Genomic DNA, 16,161 nt, shown 5'->3' with positions numbered 1-16,161 from the left:
ACGAGCGGAGACACGGCCTACCCACATGGGCCTGTATTCTGGCTGTGTGAAGTCTGCACCATTTTTATGAAAAATCATTTAATTTTTATTGATCACATGGTCTAGCCACACAGGTGTGTGATACGGCCATGTGACCCGAAATTGGTGCTGATGTCATAGTCAGAGAGTTACACGGTCGGAGGACACAGGTGTGTCAAGAGCACACGGGCATGTCCCCTATCTCACACGAGCATGTGGCTCTGTATTAGGGAAAATTTCCCAAACTTTGCTAAAATTCTCTATTGAGTCTTGAATCTTGTCCGATGGTTGTTTTGGGCCTCGTAGGCCTGTATTAGGGACAAATTGTGTATGTATGAATAAGTTGTTCTGAAGAAAAATTTTATAGCCGGTTTTTGCATGAATGGCTCTGTATGTGTTTGGTAATGCCTTGTATCTTATCTCGGCCTCGGGTACGAGTAAGGGGTGTTACATTTAGTGGTATTAGAGCTACGATTTAGTCGATTCTCAGACAACGTAGCATGTGTTTGAGTCTAGCTATACATGCCATACATATAAAATGATAGTGTGACGACTCTTGACAAATTTTAAAATGTGTTTTTTTATATAGAAAATGGATCCTGACAGGGCAGTGGCGAATGATGTAGAAAGCAACGCGCTTGCTCCCGCTGAAGGGCGGTGCCAACCTAGAGTAGACTCAAAACTGTTAGTAGAGGAGAATGAGGCAGAAAAGCCTTTCTCCACATGATGAATGCATGGTTCATGGAGTTCGTTCGAACGAACCCGAATGGCCAACCTTCCCTACCTCTCCCAAATCCTCAACCCGCACCTGTGATGCCTCAAAGTATGGATTTCATGAGATTCTCTAGAACACCTATTGATAAAATTCGAAAGTAAGGTACCGAGGAATTTAGGGCAAATGCCAATAATGACCCTGAGAGAGCGGATTTCTGGTTAGAGAACTCGATATTGGTATTTGATGAATTTTCCTGTACACCCGAGGAGTGCTTGAAATGTACTATATCTTTGTTAAGAGATACGGCGTACCACTGGTAGAGAACGTTGATATTTGTGGTACCACCGGAAAGGGTTACTTGGGAATTCTTTCAATAGGAATTCTGAAAGAAATACATTAGCGAACGGTTCATCGATCAGAAGTGCAAGGAATTTTTGAATTTGAAACAAGGTCATATGACAGTTAATGAGTACGAGAGAGAATTCGTCAAACTCAGTAAGTACGCTCGGGAATGTGTATCTTCCGAGGCTAAGATGTGTAGAAGATTTGAAGATGGACTTAATGAGGATATTAAGATATTAGTGGGCATTCTTGAGTTGAAAGAATTTGTGGTACTCGTTGAACGGACTTGTAAAGCCGAGGAGTTGATCAAAGAAAAGAGGAAAGCCGAGTCTGAGGAAAGAGATACAAGAAAGAGGTATATATGTAAGTCATTGCCATCTCAGTCTAAGAAATTTAGAGAGATGTAGTCTTGTTCACATGTGTTAGCTGGACATTCATACGGGAACCGTAAAAAGCAGAATTCAAGCTTTAGATCTTAGGCTACATCTGTGGCAAGTGTGGGTAACGCTAAACCTTCTAAACTCGAGTGCCAACAATATGGTAGATGTTATTTTGGCACCTGTAGGGTGAGTGAGGGATCTTGTTTCAAATGTTTTTCTCAAGACCACTATATTAAAGACTGCCCCGAAATGGTAGAGAAAGAAAATTTTCAAAACTCAAGGCCAAGTGGCACAGCTTCTAGGGGAAGACCCTCGAGAAATGCCGAGAATGGGTCCAGTAATAAGAATGTGACACGAGATACAGTGGTGAGGTCTGAAATTAGAGCAGCGGCCACAGCCTACGCCATACGTGCAAGTAAAGATGCAACTTCTCCTGATGTGATCACTAGTAATTTTTCTCTTTATGATACTACTGCTATTGTTTTGATAGACCCTAGCTCCACTCATTTGTATGTATGTATGAAATTGGTATCTAGAATGAATATACCTGTTGAGTCTACCAAATTTGTAGTTAAAGTGTCAAATCTGTTAGGAAAGCATGTGATAGTTGATAAAGTATGTAAGAGATGCCATTTGATTATTAGAGGTCATTGTTTTTTACCAAACTTGATGTTGCTGCCTTTTGATGAATTTGATGTTATGCTAGGTATAGATTGGTTGACACTAAATGATGCTATAGTGAATTGTAGACAAAAAGATATTAAATTAAAGTGTGATAATGGTGAGATTCTCTGGTTGAAACAGACGAGTCAGATAAGTTACCGATTGTAATTTCTTCGATAACTGCTCAGAAATGTATGAGAAAAGGGTATGAAGCTTATTTGGCATACATATTAAATACAAAGGAATCCAAATTGAAAATCAAATTGATTCCAGTTGTGTGTGAGTATGCGGATGTAATCCTGGAGGAATTAATAAGTTTGCCTCGAATTAGAGAAGTTGAATTCGGTATCGAGTTAATGCTAGGGATGGCACCTATCTCTATTGCTCCGTATAGGATAGCCCCGACTGAGCTGTAAGAATTGAAGTTAGAGTTGCAAGAGTTAACTGACAAAGGATTTGCGAGAGCAAGCTTTTCCCCGTAGGGTGCTCCCGTGGTATTCATGAAAAAGAAGGATGGTTCCATGAGATTATGCATTGACTACCGGCAGCTCAATAAGGTGACAATAAAAAATAAGTATCCTCTTCCAAGGATTGATGACTTGTTTGACCAGTTGAAAGGAGTGACATGGTTCTCTAAGATAGACTTGAGGTCCGGTTACTACCAATTACGAGTTAAAGAGTCTGATGTGGCTAAGACTGCCTTTAGAACGAGATATGGCCACTATGAGTTTCTTGTTATGCCATTTGGATTAACGAATGCTCCGGCAGTGTTTATGGAGTTAATGAACCAAATTTTTCAGCCATATTTGGATAAGTTTGTTGTGATGTTTATAGATGATATTCTGATTTATTCTAGAGATGAGGCAGAGTATACTGAACACTTGAAAACTATTTTGCAGACTTTGAGGGACAAACAGTTGTATGTTAAGTTTAGTAAAAGTGAGTTTTGGCTTTGAGAGCTCGGGTTTTGGGCTAAATTATTTCAAGAGATGGTATACGAGTTGATCCCAGTAAGATTTCTACTATTGTCGAATGGAAACTACCAAGGAATGTAATTGAAGTTAGGAGCTTTTTGGGTTTGACCAATTATTACAGACGATTTGTGAAAGGGTTCTCTATGATAGCCACTCCTATAACGAGACTACTTCAAAAAGATGTCAAGTTTGAATGGTCAAAAAAATGTCATCAGAGCTTTGAGAAGTTGAAAATGTTATTGACCAAGGCACCAGTGTTAGTACAATTGGAATCCAGGAAAGAATTGTTGATTTACAGTGATGCATTTTTAAGTGGACTAGGTTGTGTGCTTATGCAAGAAGGCAAGGTAGTAGCTTATGCTTCGATGCAACTAAAACCCCATGAGAAAAACTATCCTACGCATGATCTAGAATTGGCTGTCATTGTATTTGCTTTGAAATTTTGGTGACATTACCTATTCAGGGAGAAATGTCATGTCTATACAGACCATAAAAGTCTTAAGTATCTGATGACCCAAAAGGACTAGAATTTGAGGCAAAGAAGATGGCTTGAATTGTTAAAAGACTATGAGCTTGTGATTGATTACCACCTCGGTAAGGCAAATGTGGTTGCCAATGCCTTGAGCAGAAAGTCTTTATTTCCTTGAGAGTTATGAACGTATGGCTAACCCTATCTCATGATGGTGCAATTCTAGTAAAGTTAAGAGCTAGACCAACCTTTCTTTAACAAATTTATGATGCTCAGGAAGCTGGTAAAGGGTTACAAGCTAAGAAAGCTTAGTGTGAGTCGAATAGTGAATCAGATTTTTAAAGAGATTCTGATGGTTATCTAAGGTTCCGTGGAAGGATTTGTGTGCCGAATAATGCTGATTTGATTCAAAATATTTTGCATGAGGCTCATAACGGAGTTATGTCAGTTCACCCCGGTAGCACGAAAATGTACAATGGTTTAAAGAAAATTTATTAGTGGAATGGTATGAAAAGAGATATATCTGAGTTTGTATCGAGGTGCTTGATTTGTCAGTAAGTAAAGGCTGAACACCAAGTACCTTTAGGTTTACTTCAGCCTATTTTAGTTTCTGAATTGAAATGGTACCAAATTACTATGGACTTTGTGACATGCTTGCCGTTGACACTAAGAAAGAAAGATGTCGTATGGGTTATGGTTGACAGATTGACTAAATCGGCTCACTCTATACCGGTACACGTTGATTATTCACTTGATAAGTTATTCGAATTGTATATTTCTGAGATTGTTAGACTTCATGGAGTACCTTTATCGATTATTTTGGATAGGGATTCGAGGTTTACTTTGCGGTTTTGGAAGAAGTTACAAGAAGGTTTGGGTACAAAGCTGAACTTTAGTACCGCTTTTCATCTACAGACTGATAGACAATCCGAGAGAGTAATTCAGACACTAGAAGATATGCTCAAATGTTGTGTTCTTGAATTACAAGGTAGTTGGGAAAAGTACTTACCTTTGGTTGAATTTTCTTACAACAATAGTTATCAGTCGAGCTTGAAGATGGCGCCTTATGAGGCATTGTATGGACGTAAATGTCGTACACCATTGTTGTGACAGCCCTAAACTGACCCTAGTCGGAAAGCGATTTCGGGACCGCTAAACCGAGTCACCAAATTATTTAAATATGATATTTATTGTCTAAAATATGTGAATATGAATGTGTGAAAGTTTAAAGCTTCGATTTAGTTAATTACATGTGAATTTAGTTAATAGGACTTATGTGTGACACTTTTGAAATGTGATAGGTTAATCTATAAGGATCTATTAGTGCATGTAATCAAAAGGGTGGACTTGCATGTCAATTTCCCCCCTAATTAGTAGTGGCCGGCCATGAGCATGAGGGTGGACAAAATGCTATGGCTAAAACATGTCATAAACATGTTGGGTTAATGCTTTATGTTAGGAATAATAAAATAAAGAACATGGGCAATAAAATATTAGTGTTAGTAGGAGGAGAAACAAAAAAAAATGTGTGTGGTTGTTCCCCCATTTTGCCGTAACTAGAAGAAAAAAAGGGGCTTCATTCTTTGGTTCTTCTTGGCCGGATTGAAGAAAGGAAGAAGAGAGGTTTTCGGTCACCTTGAGCTTAAGGGGAGGTTAGTATGTTGTGTTAGATTCTTAAATTTTAAACTTGTTTCTAGTTAATTAGCTAATTTCTTACACAACCCATGGCAAAATTTCGAAATCTTGGTGATGGCTTGAGCATTCGGTTTTAGTTATTAAAGGATGAGATTGGGTTATAATCTTTATGTTTTATGAAGAATTGTTAAAGAGAAGGGTTTAAGTAGTCAAATTATAAATTTTAATGCTCATGAGTACAATGGCCAAACATAGATTTGTCTAAAGAATTGAACAAATGCCGTGTGAGTGATTGAAATGAATGAGTTGGAGGTTGAATCATGTTAAGATTCGGCCTTGTACATAAACATTAAGAGTTTGATGTTTTTGTGATTTTTGGAAGGTAAATAAGGTTATACACAAGATAAATACTAAGATTTTGGTTGACTTGTTTTTAGTGAGGTTCGGCCAAGGACCTTATGTGCAAGTTTATTCGGTTTAAGTAGAGGAAACATGACGGGTAGATATGAAGTAATCTGTATATTGGTTCGGCTGCTAAGCAAGGAAATAATTGTTGGTAACATAGTATCTATGCACTTATGAATATATATATATGGTATTTTAAGTATAATTGTTCATTGATAAGGTTGGTTAATAGTTCAAGTAAGGATTACTATATTTGATATGTACATGAATTGAGGCAATAGGTTCGGCAATTAGCTTAAGACATACGGGTAATATCATATGTCCGATCATAGTTAAACATTCGATAATCATGATTCTTTGGCTACAATGTTTGAATATCGCCATGGGGAGAATATATGATCGGTTGCCTAATATTAGTTCGAAATGAATCTAAATAAATAGATATTTGTATATAGTAAAGTTGGATAAGTAATTGAATAAATTTATTTGTTTATTAAGCTCAAGAGCTTAGAGGATCAAAGTTGGATAAGGGAAAGGAAAAAGTGATCGAATAGCCGCCGAAATCGTTCGACCACATCCGAGGTAAGTCTTTGAATAATGGAGCTTAGATTATGATTCGATTAGATCATGTTTTAAGTAAATCAAAATCATGCTCTTATATGTAGCTATTGAGCCGAAAATGATAATGCTTGATAAGTGACTTGTGTTTGAATTCTAGTTATGAAATTGAAATAGAGATGTGTCATGATTTATTGATATGTGCATGGATATTCGGATGATAACCGGGCTAAGTCCTGAAGGCATTTGTGCGAGTTACTATAACCGGGCTAAGTCCTGAAGGCATTTGTGCGAGTTACTATAACCGGGCTAAGTCCCGAAGGCAATTGTGCGAGTTACTATAACCGGGCTAAGTCCCGAAGGCATTTGAGCGAGTAGCTATATCCGGCTAAACCCCGAAGGTACTTGGTTGGGAATGAGCGATCTTGCTGTAATAATTTCAATTAATACGCACGTAAAATCCCAACGATGAGGTACGTTTCGTATATGCATTTGAGTAGTGATTCCGTTTAAATATTATTCGCTCAGTCGATTAATGAGCTTCCGGCCTTTGGTTAAGTTGATCCCTTATGTATGAATATAAGGGTTGGAATTGTGAAGTAGGACTGATTTTTGAAAATATGTGTATATGAGATTATCCGTTTAGTTATATGAATGCTATACTTCAGTTGTGCCTAATTTCATTGCTCAAAACTTACTAAGCATTAAATGCTTATTCCGTTTCTTTGATTCTCTCTTTTATAGATTTTGGTTCGTCAGCTATCAGACTCGGGATTGTCGAAGTCGAAGTCTTCCACACTATCAAAGCCCTTTTGGTACACTTTTGGTTGAACTCTGAAAATGGAATGTATAGGACTACCCTTTTTGTTGTTGGTCATGTACCCCTTGGTTTTGTATAAATTTGGATAGCCATGCGAAAATGGCTTATATACACTTTGAGCATAGCATTATAATCGTTTTGTATGTTGTTCATTAAGAGGTATGGAAATGTTTGGTAACGATTAGCCATTGGGAATGGTTAATTACGATTATTTTGATGCTATGTATGACAAACTCTAGTTGATTCATGGAAAACCATGAAATAGGTAAAGTTTACCTTAAAAACAGATGCTGACAGCAGCAGTGGTGTGGATTTGAAAAAAGAAATCACTAAAAATAGTAGGAATGGAATTAAATAGTGAATAAATTATGTAATTGAACCTTGATGAATCCATTTTCATAGGAAAGTAATGAAACGATCATATGAACAGTAATTTATGAGATTTTAAGGTTTTCGTGAAACAGGGCCAGAGCAGTTTCTGGATTCCCTGTTAGGAATTAGGAAATTCATTATAAATTAACCAGAGATAGTTAGAAGTCATGCCATATATGTATAGATTCCTTTTCGAGTCTAGTTTCTTTAGAAACAAACGGAATAAGTATTGAAGCCCTGTACAGGGAGATATCCAAGTCGTAATGCATGAAGGTCAGAATAGTCAAACCCTGTAACAGGGGAGACTTTAACTAATAAACTGTACTAATTGGCCTGACCAAAAATTCTAGAAAAAAATTTGTAGATGGAGATATGAGTCTAGTTTCAGGAAAAATTTACGAAACTGGTTTTCGAGTTTTGGAACTCAAGATATGATTTTTAAGGTGGTAGGGACGCAGTTAGCCAGCTTGTCTGGAAATTTTTAAAATGGACCGAGAAAATAAATGAATTAAGTCTGTTAGCACCTCGTGTTCGACTCCGGAAACGGTCTCGGGTATGGGGCGTTACAATTTTATTGGTATCAGAGCTACGGTTTAATCGATTCTAGGACTATCGTAATACGTTTGGGTCTAGCTATACATGCCATTATGTGATTATTTGATAGTGTGGTGATTTCTGACAATTGAAAATGTGTTTATTTATAGTAATGGATCCCGATCCCGACCGACCGGTAGCTGATGATCTTGAGAGTGTAGCGCCTGCTCCCGCGCAAGGGACAGCGCCGGCGGACTCTGAATCTATTGCTAGCAATCCGAATGATGAGGCTAGGCAAGCTTTTTATAGCGTGATGAATGATTGGTTCAACCAATACATTCGAACTAATACAGCTGTTCCACAACCTCCATTCCCGACTAATACCACCCCTGCACCTACAATACCTCCGGTAACTGACCAAATAAGGTCAAATAAGCCCCTAGTTGACAGAATCCGAAAACACGGAGCTACTGAATTTAAAGCTACTGACAGCGATGATGCCGAGCAAGCTAAATTTTGGTTGGACAACACTATTCGGGTACTCGATGAGCTATCTTGCACACCCGATGAGTGCCTAAAGTGTACTATCTCCTTGCTACGTGATTCTGCCTACTATTGGTGGAATACGTTGATTTCTGTTGTGCCCCGAGAGCAAGTAACTTGGGAGTTTTTCCAAACCGAGTTTCGAAAGAAGTATATCAGTCAGAGATTCATTGACCAAAAACGGAAGGAATTTCTTGAACTTAAACAAGGTTCCATGTCGGTTACCGACTATGAACGAAAATTTGTGAGGCTTAGCCGGTACGCACAAGAATGCATTTCTTCAAAAGCTGTGATGTGTAAACATTTCGAAGATGGACTGAATGATGATATAAAGCTGTATGTTGGCATTTTAGAAATCCGAGAATTTGTGGTACTTGTCGAGCGAGCTTGCAAAGCCGATGAGCTCAGTAAGGAGAAAAGGAAAGCTGATATGGGAGCAAAGGAGTTTCGTAAGAGATCTTCGGGAAAGCCCTTCCAACAGTCATCGAAGAAATTTAGAGATGACTTAGGCCGATCTAGAGACGCTTCGGGTTTTGCTAGACGAGATCGTGATCGACCCCTGTGAGTACACGAGTCACTTCGGTCGCCAGTGTTGGAAACGATCGTCGAGACAGAACGGAGTGCCAGTATTGTGGTAAATGGCATTCGGGGAGTTGTAGATTCCATGACCGCTCCTGTTATAAATGCGGATCAGCTGACCATTTTATCAAGGATTGCCCGAGACTGTCTGAACAAAATGTAAATCAGAGTGGGAAACCAGGGGCTACTACTGCTCGGGGTAGACCGTCTAGAAACACGGGCAATGCTAGTGGCGGTCAGAGAGGATCTAGAGATGCTACAACCAGATCTGAGGCTCGTGCGCCTGCTAGAGCTTATGCTATACGTGCATGCGAGGATGCTTCTTCGCCTGATGTTATTACCGGTACTTTTACTCTCTTTGATACTAATGTGATTGCTTTGATTGACCCTGGTTCTACTCATTCTTATATATGTGAAACCTTAGCAACCAGTAAGACTTTACCTGTTGAGTCTACTGAGTTCGTAATTCGGGTGTCAAATCCCTTGGGTCGTTATGTGCTTGTCGACAAAGTGTGTAAGAAATGTCCCTTAAAAATCAGAGGTTCCTACTTTCCGGCCAATTTGATGCTTTTACCGTTTGATGAATTTGATGTTATCCTCGGTATGGATTGGCTAACCGTTCACGATGCAGTTGTGAATTGCAAAAGAAAAACTATCGATTTGAGGTGTGCAAATAATGAGATGATTCGAGTTGAGTCTACTGACTTGAAGGGGTCGCCAGCTGTAATATCATCGATGTTGGCTCAGAAATATGTAAGAAAGGGGTGCGAAGCATACGTTGCGTATGTACTTGATGACAAAGAGTTAGAAAAGAAGCCTGAATTTGTGCCAGTGGTTTGTGAATACCCGGATGTTTTTCCCGAAGAATTATCGAGTTTACCACCTGTTCGGGAGGTAGAGTTTGGTACTGAGCTTGTACCTGGGACTACACCGATTTCGATAGCTCCGTATCGTATGGCACCAACTGAGTTAAAAGAGTTGAAAGCTCAGTTGCAAGAGTTGACGGATAGGGGTTTCACTCGACAAAGTTTCTCACCTTGGGGTGCACCAGTATTGTTTGTGAAAAAGAAGGACGGAACCATGAGGTTGTGCGTCGACTATCGTCAGATGAATAAAGTGACAATAAAGAATAAATATCCGTTACCGCGTATTGACGATTTGTTTGATCAACTAAAGGGAGCCTCGGTGTTTTCAAAGATAGATTTGAGATCGGGTTATTATCAGTTACGAATTCGAGATTCGGATATACCCAAAGCTGCTTTCAGAACGAGATACGGTCACTACGAATTCTTAGTGATGCCGTTTGGGCTCACTAATGCCCCTGCAGTATTTATGGATTTGATGAATCGGATCTTTAGACCGTATTTGGATCGGTTTGTAGTTGTGTTTATCGATGACATCTTGGTCTACTCAAGAGATGAAACCGAGCATGCTGAGCACCTGAGGTTAGTGTTGCAGATTTTACGAGATAAGCAGTTATATGCTAAGTTCAGTAAGTGTGAGTTCTGGTTAAGAGAGGTGAGCTTCTTAGGCCATGTGGTATCCGCATCGGGTATTCGAGTTGATCCGAGCAAAATTTCAGCCATACTTAACTGGAAGCCTCCGAGAAATATTACTGAGGTTCGAAGCTTTTTGGGACTTGCCGGTTACTACCGACGGTTTGTAAAAGGTTTCTCGATGATAGCCACACCAATGACGAGGCTACTTCAAAAAGATGTTAAGTTCGAATGGACGGAAAAATGTCAGAAAAGTTTTGATCAACTGAAAACTTATTTGACTGAAGCTCCAATTCTAGTGCAGCCCGAATCAGGCAAAGAGTTTGCCATTTATAGTGATGCCTCCCTACTTGGTTTGGGTTGCGTATTGATGCAAGAAGGTCGAGTTGTGGCCTATGCGTCGAGACAATTGAAGCCACACGAGAAAAATTATCCGACCCATGATCTCGAACTAGCTGCCATCGTGTTCGCCTTGAAAATATGGCGACACTATTTATTTGGTGAGAAGTGCCATGTATATTCGGATCACAAAAGTCTCAAATATTTGATGACTCAACGAGACTTGAATCTGCGACAAAGGCGTTGGCTTGAGTTGTTGAAAGATTATGAGCTTGTCATTGACCCGGGAAAGGCTAATGTGGTTGCAGACGCCTTAAGCCGGAAATTACTGTTTGCTTTACGAGCGATGAATGCACACTTGTCTGTTCTACCCGACAATGTGTTAGTAGCTGAATTAAAGGCCAAACCATTATTGATTCATCAAATTCGTGAAGCTCAGAAAGTCGATGATGAATTTGTTGCAAAACGGGCTGAATGTATTCCGAATATGGAATCAGAGTTTCAAATTGATGATGACGATTGTTTGAGGTTCAGAAGTTGTTTGTGTGTTCCAAGAAATTCAGAACTCATTTCGATGATTCTGAACGAAGCTCATTGTAGCCGAATGTCAATTCACCCGGGGAGTACGAAAATGTGCAACGATCTGATACGTCAGTTTTGGTGGCATGGTATGAAACAAGACATTTCCGATTTTGTTTCGAAGTGTTTAATATGTCAGCAAGTGAAGGCGGAACATCAAGTGCCGACGGGTTTACTTCAGCCGATCATGATACCTGAATGGAAATGGGATCGAGTCACGATGGATTTTGTATCTGGGTTGCCAGTATCGGCACGTAAGAAAGATGCGATTTGGGTTGTTGTTGATAGACTGACTAAGTCGGCTCACTTCATCCCCGTACGTACGGATTTTTCATTGGATAAACTTGCTGAATTGTATGTTTCTCAGATTGTGAGATTACACGGGGTACCTATTTCTATTGTATCGGATAGAGATCCGAGATTCACCTTGCGATTTTGGAAGAAATTGCAAGAAGCCTTGGGTACCAAGTTGCATTTTAGCACCGCTTTTCATCCCCAAACTGATGGTCAATCCGAGCGAATAATTCAGATACTCGAGGATATGTTGAGATGCCGCATCCTTGAGTTTAGGGGTTCATGGGAACGGTATCTACCTTTGATTGAGTTCGCTTACAATAATATTTTTCAGTCAAGCATTAAGATAGAGCCTTACGAGGCTTTGTACGGTTGAAAATGCCGAACACCATTGTTTTGGACCGAGCTCGGTGAAAGTAAAATTTTCGGAGTTGATTTAATCAAAGATGCTGAACAAAAAGTAAAGATAATTCGTGAAAGTCTAAAGGCAGCATCAGATCGTCAGAAGTCGTACGCGGATTTAAAACGAAGAGATATTGAGTATCAGGTGGGAGACAAAGTATTTCTTAAGGTGTCACCTTGGAAAAAGATACTCAGATTTGGCCGTAAGGGAAAACTGAGTCCAAGGTTCATAGGGCCATATGAAGTATCCGAACGAATTGGTCCAGTTGCGTATAGATTGATTTTGCCCGCTGAACTTGAAAAGATTCACGACGTCTTTCATGTTTCGATGCTTCGACGTTATAGATCTGATCCATCACACGTAATTAATCCATCAGAGGTTGAAATTCAATCCGACATGAGTTATGAAGAAGAACTGATTCGTATCCTAGCTCGTGAAGTGAAAGAGTTGCGAAACAAAAGGGTTCCGTTAGTAAAAGTGTTATGGCTCAAACACGGAATCGAAGAAGCTACTTGGGAAACCGAGAACTCTATGAAAGAACTTTACCCAAACCTATTTACCGGTAAGATTTTCAGGGATGAAAATTTCTTAAGTGGGGGAGAGTTGTGACAACCCTAAAGTGACCCTAGTCGGAAAGCGATTTCGGGACCGCTAAACGGAGTCACCAAATTATTTAAATATGATATTTATTGTCTAAAATATGTGAATATGAATGTGTGAAAGTTTAAAGCTTCGATTTAGTTAATTGCATGTGAATTTAGTTAATAGGACTTATATGTGACACTTTTGAAATGTGATAGGTTAATCTATAAGGATCTATTAGTGCATGTAATCAAAAGGGTGGACTTGCATGTCAATTTCCCCCCTAATTAGTAGTGGCCGGCCATGAGCATGAGGGTGGACAAAATGTTATGGCTAAAACATGTCATAAACATGTTGGGTTAATGCTTTATGTTAGGAATAATAAAATAAAGAACATGGGAAATAAAATATTAGTGTTAGTAGGAGGAAAAACAAAAAAAAAATGTGTGTGGTTGTTCCCCCATTTTGCCGTAACTAGAAGAAAAAAAAGGGCTTCATTCTTTGGTTCTTCTTGGCCAAATTGAAGAAAGAAAGAAGAGAGGTTTTCGGTCACCTTGAGCTTAAGGGGAGGTTAGTATGTTGTGTTAGATTCTTAAATTTTAAACTTGTTTCTAGTTAATTAGCTAATTTCTTACACAACCCATGGCAAAATTTCGAAATCTTGGTGATGGCTTGAGCATTCGGTTTTAGTTATTAAAGGATGAGATTGGGTTATAATCTTTATGTTTTATGAAGAATTGTTGAAGAGAAGGGTTTAAGTAGTCAAATTATAAATTTTAATGCTCATGAGTACAATGGCCAAACATAGATTTGTCTAAAGAATTGAACAAATGTCGTGTGAGTGATTGAAATGAATGAGTTGGAGGTTGAATCATGTTAAGATTCGGCCTTGTACATAAACATTAAGAGTTTGATGTTTTTGTGATTTTTGGAAGGTAAATAAGGTTATACACAAGATAAATACTAAGATTTTGGTTGACTTGTTTTTAGTGAGGTTCGGCCAAGGACCTTATGTGCAAGTTTATTCGGTTTAAGTAGAGTAAACGTGACGGGTAGATATGAAGTAATGTGTATATTGGTTCGGCTGCTAAGCAAGGAAATAATTGTTGGTAACATAGTATCTATGCACTTATGAATATATATATATGGTATTTTAAGTATAATTGTTCATTGATAAGGTTGGTTAATAGTTCAAGTAAGGATTACTATATTTGATATGTACATGAATTGAGGCAATAGGTTCGGCAATTAGCTTAAGACATACGGGTAATATCATATGTCCGATCATAGTTAAACATTCGATAATTGTGATTCTTTGGCTACAATGTTTGAATATCGCCATGGGGAGAATATATGATCGGTTGCCTAATATTAGTTCGAAATGAATCTAAATAAATAGATATTTGTATATAGTAAAGTTGGATAAGTAATTGAATAAATTTATTTGTTTATTAAGCTCAAGAGCTTAGAGGATCAAAGTTGGATAAGGGAAAGGAAAAAGTGATCGAATAGCCGCCGAAATCGTTCGACCACATCCGAGGTAAGTCTTTGAATAATGGAGCTTAGATTATGATTCGATTAGATCATGTTTTAAGTAAATCAAAATCATGCTCTTGTATGTAGCTATTGAGCCGAAAATGATAATGCTTGATAAGTGACTTGTGTTTGAATTCTAGTTATGAAATTTAAATAGAGATGTGTCATGATTTATTGATATGTGCATGGATATTCGGATGATAACCGGGCTAAGTCTCGAAGGCATTTGTGCGAGTTACTATAACCGGGCTAAGTCCCGAAGGCATTTGTGCGAGTTACTATAACCGGGCTAAGTCCCGAAGGCAATTGTGCGAGTTACTATAACCGGGCTAAGTCCCGAAGGCATTTGAGCGAGTAGCTATATCCGGCTAAACCCCGAAGGTACTTGGTTGGGAATGAGCGATCTTGCTGTAATAATTTCAATTAATACGCACGTAAAATCCCAACGATGAGGTACGTTTCGTATATGCATTTGAGTAGTGGTTCCGTTTAAATATTATTCGCTCAGTCGATTAATGAGCTTCCGACCTTTGGTTAAGTTGATCCCTTATGTATGAATATAAGGGTTGGAATTGTGAAGTAGGACTGATTTTTGAAAATATGTGTATATGAGATTATCCGTTTAGTTATATGAATGCTATACTTCAGTTGTGCCTAATTTCATTGCTCAAAACTTACTAAGCATTAAATGCTTATTCCGTTTCTTTGATTCTCTGTTTTATAGATTTTGGTTCGTCAGCTATCGGACTCGGGATTGTCGAAGTCGAAGTCGTCCACACTATCAAAGCCCTTTTGGTACACTTTTGGTTGAACTCTGAAAATGGCATGTATAGGACTACCCTTTTTGTTGTTGGTCATGTACCCCTTGGTTTTGTATAAGTTTGGATAGCCATGCGAAAATGGCTTATATACACTTTGAGCATAGCATTATAATCGTTTTGTATGTTGTTCATTAAGAGGTATGGAAATGTTTGGTAACGATTAGCCATTGGGAATGGTTAATTACGATTATTTTGATGCTATGTATGACAAACTCTAGTTGATTCATGGAAAACCATGAAATAGGTAAAGTTTACCTTAAAAACAGATGCTGACAGCAGCAGTGGTGTGGATTTGAAAAAAGAAATCACTAAAAATAGTAAGAATGGAATTAAATAGTGAATAAATTATGTAATTGAACCTTGATGAATCTATTTTCTTAGGAAAGTAATGAAACGATCATATGAATAGTAATTTATGAGATTTTAAGGTTTTCGTGAAACAGGGCCAGAGCAGTTTCTGGATTCCCTGTTCGGATTTAGGAAATTCATTATAAATTAACCAGAGATATTTAGAAGTCATGCCATATATGTATAGATTTCTTTTCGAGTCTAGTTTCTTTAGAAACAAACGGCATAAGTATTGAAGCCCTGTACAGGGAGATATCCAAGTTGTAATGCAAGAAGGTCAGAATAGTCGAACCCTGTAACAGGGGAGACTTTAACTAATAAACTGTACTAATTGGCCTGACCAAAAATTCTAGAAAAAAATTTGTAGATGGATATATGAGTCTAGTTTCAGGAAAAATTTACGAAACTGGTTTTCGAGTTTTGGAACTCAAGATATGATTTTTAAGGTGGCAGTGATGCAGTTAGCCAGCTTATTTGGAAATTTTTAAAATGGACCGAGAAAATAAATGAATTAAGTCTGTTAGCACCTCGTGTTCGACTCCGGCAACGGTCTCGGGTACGGGGTGTTACAATTGTATTGGACTCAGCTTAAGGAGGATAAGATTCATGGAATCGATTTAGTTAAGGAAATTAAAGAAAAGGTAAAGGTAATTCGTGATTTTCTGAAAGCGGCATCGGATAGACAAAAGTCATACGTGGATTTGAAAAGAAAGGAAATTGAGTATCAAGTCGGTGATAAAGTATTCTTGAAAGTGT

General features: G+C 38.4%; 1 pseudogene; it reads left to right on the top strand.

Moving 5' to 3' along the window:
* Nucleotides 1-1,704: 1,704 nt before the first annotated feature.
* Nucleotides 1,705-16,161, top strand: part of LOC107895652 (photosystem II CP43 reaction center protein-like) — a 65,847-nt pseudogene continuing 51,390 nt past the window's right edge.

This window comes from Gossypium hirsutum, chromosome A01 (genome assembly GCF_007990345.1).
Source record: "Gossypium hirsutum isolate 1008001.06 chromosome A01, Gossypium_hirsutum_v2.1, whole genome shotgun sequence".
Taxonomy (NCBI): domain Eukaryota; kingdom Viridiplantae; phylum Streptophyta; class Magnoliopsida; order Malvales; family Malvaceae; genus Gossypium; species Gossypium hirsutum.
The sequence above is the reverse complement of the archived record's forward strand: the minus strand, read 5'-3'. Positions and strand labels throughout refer to the sequence as shown.